The 7,924-nt window shown below is 39.2% G+C and overlaps 1 non-coding gene across 1 annotated transcript; it reads left to right on the top strand.

Annotated features, from left to right (window-relative positions):
* Positions 1 to 2,476: 2,476 nt before the first annotated feature.
* LOC115834942 lies at positions 2,477 to 2,630 on the top strand. Its single transcript, XR_004029927.1, has one exon. It is a non-coding gene; the product is annotated as a small nucleolar RNA SNORA62/SNORA6 family (small nucleolar RNA).
* Positions 2,631 to 7,924: the final 5,294 nt, after the last annotated feature.

Genomic DNA, 7,924 nt, shown 5'->3' with positions numbered 1-7,924 from the left:
CAGCTACTTGGGAGGCTGAGGCAGCAGAATCGCTTGAACACAGAAGGCAGAGGTTGCAGTGAGCTGAGACTGTACCACTGCACTCTAGCCTGGGCAACAGAGCAACACCCTATCTCAAAAAAAAAAAAAAAAATTGGGTTCTTGAGCCAGACTATCTGAGCTCATTTCCTACTAGCTGTATGGCTTTGGGAATTATCTTAAACACTTAGCCTCAGTATCCTCATCTGTAAAACAAGATTAATAATAGCAACTACTTCTGATGGCTTTTGTGGGGATTAAAGGAGCTAACAGATAAAACAGTCCCCCTGGCATATAGTCAGCGGCCAACTAATGTTATTTGCTTTATTACTAATCATTTTAACATGTCACATGGACTGAGAGATAATGGGCCTTTTTATTTTCTTTATACTTATCTGTATTTAAAAAGATAGAGAGATTTGTCTTTTGAAAATACAAAACTGTATTCTGATATGAGAGATGTATAGAACATGTCATATGAGAAATGTTAGTAAAAAACAGTATATACAGCCCAAAGTCATTTTTATTAAAATATATTTAATGTTATGTAAATAAGTGTACATTAAAAATTTAGACATGCACTAAAATATTACCAGTGGTCTCTCTGGGAGATGGATTACAAATTATTTATATTTTCTTCTTTTTACTTATCCCTATTTTCTGATTTTCCTAAAATGAACAGAGATTACTTATGCAATAAGATTTTAACTGTCATAATTTATTTCCAACCATAGAAGCCACAAAGGAAGAGGTTAAACTGAGAGGCTTCCAATGATGTAACCAGAGATGGACTTTTGAGCAAAAACAAGTAAACAATACATGATTTACTGAGAACCCACACGTTCGATATCATGACGCTAGCAAGGAAAACAGCAATTGATCATCAGTACCTAAGGCTGCCATTCTCCATGGGCCAGGCTCCCACCTGACTTTAGGGAGGGATTGGAAAGCCAGAATCTGGCCCCAGGGAAATGCAATAGGAGCCAAAGCAGGTAACACAGCTCAGAGCTGAAGTTTGCTGAAAAGTCCAGAGGGCACTGCCTGCAAGCCTAAAAGCAACACTGCATGTCCGCACACTGGGTTTCAACACTTTTTTCACAGCAGCAAATCCATAACGGACTCTGAGTGAACTGGGAAAGAATAACTAAAACGTTCAAAATACTTTCAGAAAATCAGTTTGCATTATGACTTCTCTTACAATGTCCAGCTCTGAGTAAGCAAGGAAGGTCACAGGATTTGGTTCAGATTTGCAAGTAGAAAGGGAAACGTGAGGTTATACTCAGGAAATCCTTTTGCTAAGATTCAAAAAATCTGAAAATTAACAAATACTAAAACATGTACATTTCAATTTGCCCCTTCTCTCCTTAACATCTCTCCATAACCTGAGACGGCTACATCTACGGTTGGACTGGACTAGAGGCAATAAACACAGACACAGTAACCTCAAGATGGGGTTTACAGCGCAGGAATGAGGAGGAGCCAGTGGCAGGTATAGAATGTTCCCACACCTCAACCACTGCCAGGCTCCACAGCTCACTGATGCACCGGACACTGCTTCAGAGCACTGCTTCATTAGTACCACTTCTGAGAAGCAGCAAAGCAGACATACTTCTTTCTTTATCATCTTCTCTATCTCTCAATCCCTCTCAATGACAATGACTCATTCTCTCTTTCAACCTCTCTCCCTTCCTCTCTCCTACCCTCTACCCTCATTCCCACCCCCTTATCACTACACTAAGGCCAGCAAGAGGCCACAACCACAGAAGAGCTTCCAGGCAGCAGCGAAGCAGTTCAGTCTCAAAGAAAGCCAGACAGGAGTCCAAATGCCTATGTTCCTTCTGGAGTTCGCTATACGATCTCACTAAAATCCCTTCACCACTGTGGGCTTATTTTCTCATCTGGAGGACGAATGAGTAAGAAGAGATTTCTGAGGTCTTTTTCCTCCTTTAAAATTCTGTGATATCACAATAACTGAATACAGTCACTAAACGGGAAACCACCAGGACACTGGGGGGCGTCCAGCACATAGCCATCTTTGTTGTATTTTTCACTGCAGGCTTCCAAAATATCTACTGCCAAGAAGTACATCCAACTGGACCGTCGGCCCATGTTTTAATTTTTACACACTGTAATTAAAAGCAGAATGACTTGCTTTTACTTTGGCTTATGTAATTTCTTTCTATTCATAATGAGCAGCTCTTACATGACGCCAAGTGAGTTTTCTCTTAGGCAGCACATTCTTACTCAACCAGAGAACTGTTGGCATTTGGATTAATAGAATCAATAGTATCTTTCATTCCAAAACCAGAAATTGCTGTTTTGATATGGTCTGCCCAACAGTTCTTCCAAGGAAAATATTTTTATTATTTTACTACTAATATCTCATTACAGCTTATACATGAGTGAAGCATTTATTTTTATATTAAATAAACCATGCTCTTTAAAATAAAAAAGAATATATTCTTCTTGTTAGAGCTTGGAGTTGAGGCCACTGACTGGCCAATGAACTCACAAGTGTAGATAGGGTGCTATGCAAGGGGCAAGTTTTTCACTAACACCGTAAGAGTCTCTGGCCCAATGAGTGGAGTTTAATAGAAATTCTTGCTATAACTAAAAGAAAGAAAAGAAGAAATAAAAGAATGTACTCTCCTACTGTAAAATCTACTTAAGCAAAAGTAGGTTATCAGGTCTTTATTGCAGAAAGTGGTTTTCATTTCTTCTCTGCTGTGGAAACAAACCTCCAAATCATTGAAAGGTGGAACAGTATCCTTCTACAGAAATCAGATTTAATCTTGACAGAATTAAATAAGAATCACTCATTATACAGTGATCTATGTTTTAGCAATTATACACTGATCTATGTTTTAACAGATATTATGGAAAACTCAAAGCTGTAACAGGTTCTCTGCCCTGCAAAGAGTTTACCGTCTCATATGGAAATCAAATGTACATACATGATAAATGCTACTTAAAGACCTACTGCCTGCCAAACACTGTGGAAGGCACGAGGGATGTGAGTGAGACTCCACCTCTGCCAAAAAGTTCCTCACAAGCTGGTGGGAAAGCCAGACCTGAGTAACCCAGACACTGCTAACCTCCCAGGACCACCTCCGCTACACTTAGAGTGGGAAGTCCAAGGGCTTTCCTAAGAATGTGGTGGCTTCCAGGGTAGACAGACAGGGAAGGAGATGGAGGTAGCTTATCTTATGGTCACCTCTTGTCATTTCTCATCTCCCGGAGGTACTCTCTCTGTCAGGTGAAAGTAGCACCTAGTTGGGTTGGTTGGTTCGTTGGTTGGTTGGTTGGTTGGTTGGGTTTTATCAGTCTGACAATCTTTATCTTTTAATTGCTACATTTAGAACTTACATATTTAATATAATTACAAATAAATTAGGGTTTACATCTACCATCTTATTTGTGCTATTCATCTCGTCTATTTTATCTTTTTCTCCTTTCTTGCCTCCTTTTGATTTAGTTTTGTTTTTATTTTTCCCTCTCTCCCTCCACACACGCACAAGTTTAGATGCTATACACTGCTTTTAGGCTTTCATTATCCCAGAAATTACAATAAATATATCCAACTGATCAAAGTGTAAAGTTAATCAGTTATTTGACCCTTCTGCTTGATCTTAGAACACGTGAATACTATTTACACCCTTCACTATCCTCACTCCTAACTCAGAACACTAAGTGCTTCAGCCACAGTGAACCTCTTTCAGTTCCCTGAACTCTTTTCACAGCTTCTGATCGCTGGTCTTCACACTTGGCTACTCCTCCTAACTGGAATACCACCCTCTTCTCCTCACACCCTCTTCCCAACCTGGCTAAATCTTTTTTTTTTTTTTTGAGACGGAGTCTCGCTCTCTCACCCAGGCTGGAGTGCAGTGGCGCGATCTCGGCTCACTGCAAGCTCCACCTCCCGGGTTCACGCCATTCTCCTGCCTCAGCCTCTCCGAGTAGCTGGGACTACAGGCGCCCGCCACCACGCCCGACTAATTTTTTGTATTTTTAGTAGAGACGGGGTTTCACCGTGGTCTCGATCTCCTGACCTCGTGAGGCTAAATCTTTTACACCTCTCAGGTCCTAGTTTCAGAGAGTTCTTTGCACCTGGCTCCCCTGTCCCTGCCCCCTCCCCAGTGAGATTCCCTTTGTTATGCCTGTCTTTCCTCCTAGACATTAAGCTAAAACAGTCAATGACTGCTGGGCACCTAGGCTGTAACACATAAGGGTCCACCTGGATACTGCCAGCCCTCGGCACCACATAATGGATACTCAATAAATATTTGTTGAATGAAGAGATGAACGAAATATAGTGGTTTCAAGACATATAGAAATCAGGAAAGAAGCAAGAAAAGTCACAGGTCACCCCCCCGCCACACACACACACACACACACACACACACACACACAAAGTCCACTCATTATTGAAGCAGAAAGACCACTATGGTGATTTAAAGAGTGCAGGCTCCAGTGCCAGACTAAATGAATTGAAGTTCAGATTCTATCACTTACCAGTGGGAGACCTTGGATAAGGTACTTAACGTCCCTGTGTCTTTGAAAAATAGAGATAACCATAAAACAAACTCATCAGGTTGTTATAAGGAACAAGTAAGCTAGCACTTGAAAAGTATTTAGAATACTTCCTGTTAAGATTCTGTATATACAGGCATACTCTGGAGATTGTGTGGGTTCAACTGCAGACTACAACAATACAGCGAATATCACAATAAAGCAAACATCACAATAAAGTGAATCACTCCAGTGATTCACAGTGAATATAAAGGTTGACACTATACTGCAGCCTATTAGCTGTGGAAGAGCATTATGTCTAAAAAGAAAACAATGTCAATGTACACATCTTGATTAAAAAACTTTATTGCTAAAAAAAACCTGACAATCATCTGAGGCTTCAGTAAGTTGTAATCTTTTTGCTCATGAAAGGTCTTGCCTCAATATTGATGGCTGCTGACTGATCAGGGTGGTAGCTGCTGAAGGCTGGGGTGGCTGTGGCAATTTAAAAAGTAAGACAAAAATGAAGTTTGTCACATCGATGGTCTCTTAAGACAAAAGATTTATCTGTAGCATACAATGTTGTTTGACGGCATCTTACTCACAGCAGAGCTTCTTTCAAACCTGAAGTCAATCCTCTCAAACCCTACCACTACTTTATCGACTAAGTTTATGGAATATTCTAAATCCTTTGTTGTCATCTGAACAATGTTCACAGCATCTTCACCAGGAGTAAATCCCATCTCAAGAAACCACTTTCTTTGTTCATTCATAAGAAGCTACTCCTCATCCACGAATGTTGCATCATGGAATTGTAGTAATTCAGTCGTATCATCAGGATCCATTTCTAATTCTAGTTCTCTTGTTATTTCTATCAAATCTGTAGCTACTTTCTCCACTGCAGTCTTGAACTCACTCCTAAAGTTATCCATGAGGGTTGGAATCAACTTCTTCTAAACTCCTGTTCATATTAGTATTTTGACGTCCTCCAATGAATCACAAATGTTCTTAATGGCATCTAGAATGGTGAATTCTTTTCAAAAGGCTTTCAATTGACTTTGCCCACATCCATCAGATAAATTACTATCTATAGCACCTACAGACTTATGAAATATATCTCTTAAATAATAAGACTTAAAAGTCAAAATTACTCCTTGATCCATAGGTTGCAGAATGAATGCTGTGTTAACAGGCATGAAAACAACATCCATCTCCTTGTAGATTTCCATCAGCGCTCTTGGGTGACTAGGTGCATTGTTGAAGAGCAGTGATATTTTGAAATAAATATTCTTCTAAGCAGTAGGCCTCAACAGTTGGCTTAAAATATTCAGTAAACCATGCTGCTAATAGACGTCCTGTCATACAGGCTTGGTAGTTACATTTATCGGGCACAAGTAGAGTAGATCTAGCAAAATTCTGAAGGGCCCTAGGATTTTTAGAATGGTAAATGAGCAATGGCTTCAACTTCAAGTCACCAGCTGCATTAGCCCCTAACAAGAGTCAGCCTGTCTTTCGAAGCTTTGAAGCCAGGCATTGACTTCTCTGTAGCTACAGAAGTTCCAGACAGCACCTTCTCCCAATAGAAGGCTACAGTGAAACTATGATGTTTAGCATAGCCTCATTCATCAATGGTCTTAGCTAGATCTTCTGAATAACTTGATGCAGCTTCTACACGAGCAATTGCTGCTACACCTTTATGTTATAAAGATGACCTCCTTCCTTAAACCTTATGAACCAATGTCTGCTAGCTTCCAACTTTTCTTCTGCAGCTTCCTTACCTCTACCTCTCTCGGCCTTCACAGAATTGGAGGCTTGCTGTGAATTAGGTTTTGTTTTAAGTGAATGTTGTAGCGATTTGATCTTCCATTCAGATGACTCAAATTTGCTCCATATCAGCAATAAGGCTTCTGCTTTCTTATCTTTCACGTATTCACTGAAGAAGCACTTTGAATTTCCTTCAATAACTTTTCCTTTATATTCACAACTTGGCTAACTCTTGGTACAAGACACCTAGCTTTTGGCCTGGCTTCAACATGCCCTTCTCACTAAGCTTAATCATTTATTTGATTTCAAGTGAAAAACATGCAACTGTTCCTTTCACGTGAACACTTAGAGGCCATTATAGAGTTATGAATTGGATTAATTTCACATTGTTGTGTCTCAGGGAATAGTGGGACAGGGGAAGGACCAGTCATGGAGCAGTCAACACATACGACATTTATTAAGTTCTCCATCTTATATGGACAGAGTTCTTGGTGTCCCAAAGCAATTACAAGAGTAACATCAAAAATCACTGACTGATGCAGTGACTCATGCCTGTAATCCTACCATTTCGGGAGGCCGAGGCAAGAGGATTGCTTGAGTCCAGGAGCTGGAGACTAGCCAGGGCAACATACCCAGACTCTGTCTCTAGAAAAAAAAAAATGTTTTAACTAGCTGGATATGGTGGCATGCACTGTAGTCCCAGCTACTAAGGAGGCTGAGACACGAGGATCATCTGAGCCCAGGAGTTCAAGGTTGCAGTGAAATATGATTGTGCTACCATACTCCAACCTGGGTGACAAAGCGAGACACTATCTCATTATTTAAAAAAAAAAAAAAAAAAACACTGATCACATATCATAACAATAGATGTAATAATAATAATGAGAAAGTTTAAAATATTGCAAGAATTACAAAAAGGTGACAGAGAGATACAAAGTGAGCACAGGGGGAAAATGATGCTGAAAGACTTGCTCAACACAGAGTTGCCACAAACCTTCAATTAAAAAAAAAAAATAATAATATCTGCAAAGCACAATAAAACAAGCTATGCCTATATGTTTACAATAGAGCTGACTCTCTAGTTGTTAAACCACATAACTGAACTGCACAATTCTCAACAGATCCTTACTTGAAGCCCAGGTATTTATACATTAAAATGATCCTAACGTAATGTCTTTACACTATGGTACAAATTTATAGCCCATGAAGACAACATCACTGCATTAAAATATTTGAAAACAATCAACCCGAATTATTTTAAAAAGTTAAACAGTATTAAGTGCATGCATTAAAAATACCAAAAAAATGGGGCAGTAATACATTTTTTAGAGAATGCTCTCAAAAAATGTTATCAAAGAAACCATTTGAGCATTTGAAGTAACAACTATCAGTTTTTAAAATGAGGCCATAATATAATTTTGTGAATTTTGTAGTTTTACCAAATTGTATTATAATTCCTTAATTGTAGCTATAAAAACTGTTGAGGTTTTTAATTTTTTTCACATTTGAAATTATTCAATAATAAAATTAAATATTAATTATTATCCCATAAGACAGACAAAAAAGATCATACTCCTGCCAACCTGACTGTGGGGTAGTACAGCCAAGCTCCAAGGCAAAGACCTTGGAGGCT

Source organism: Nomascus leucogenys, chromosome 4 (assembly GCF_006542625.1).
Source record: "Nomascus leucogenys isolate Asia chromosome 4, Asia_NLE_v1, whole genome shotgun sequence".
In the NCBI taxonomy this organism is placed as follows: Eukaryota; Metazoa; Chordata; class Mammalia; order Primates; family Hylobatidae; genus Nomascus; species Nomascus leucogenys.
Note: the sequence above shows the minus strand (reverse complement) of the source record. Positions and strands in the feature narration are given on the sequence as shown.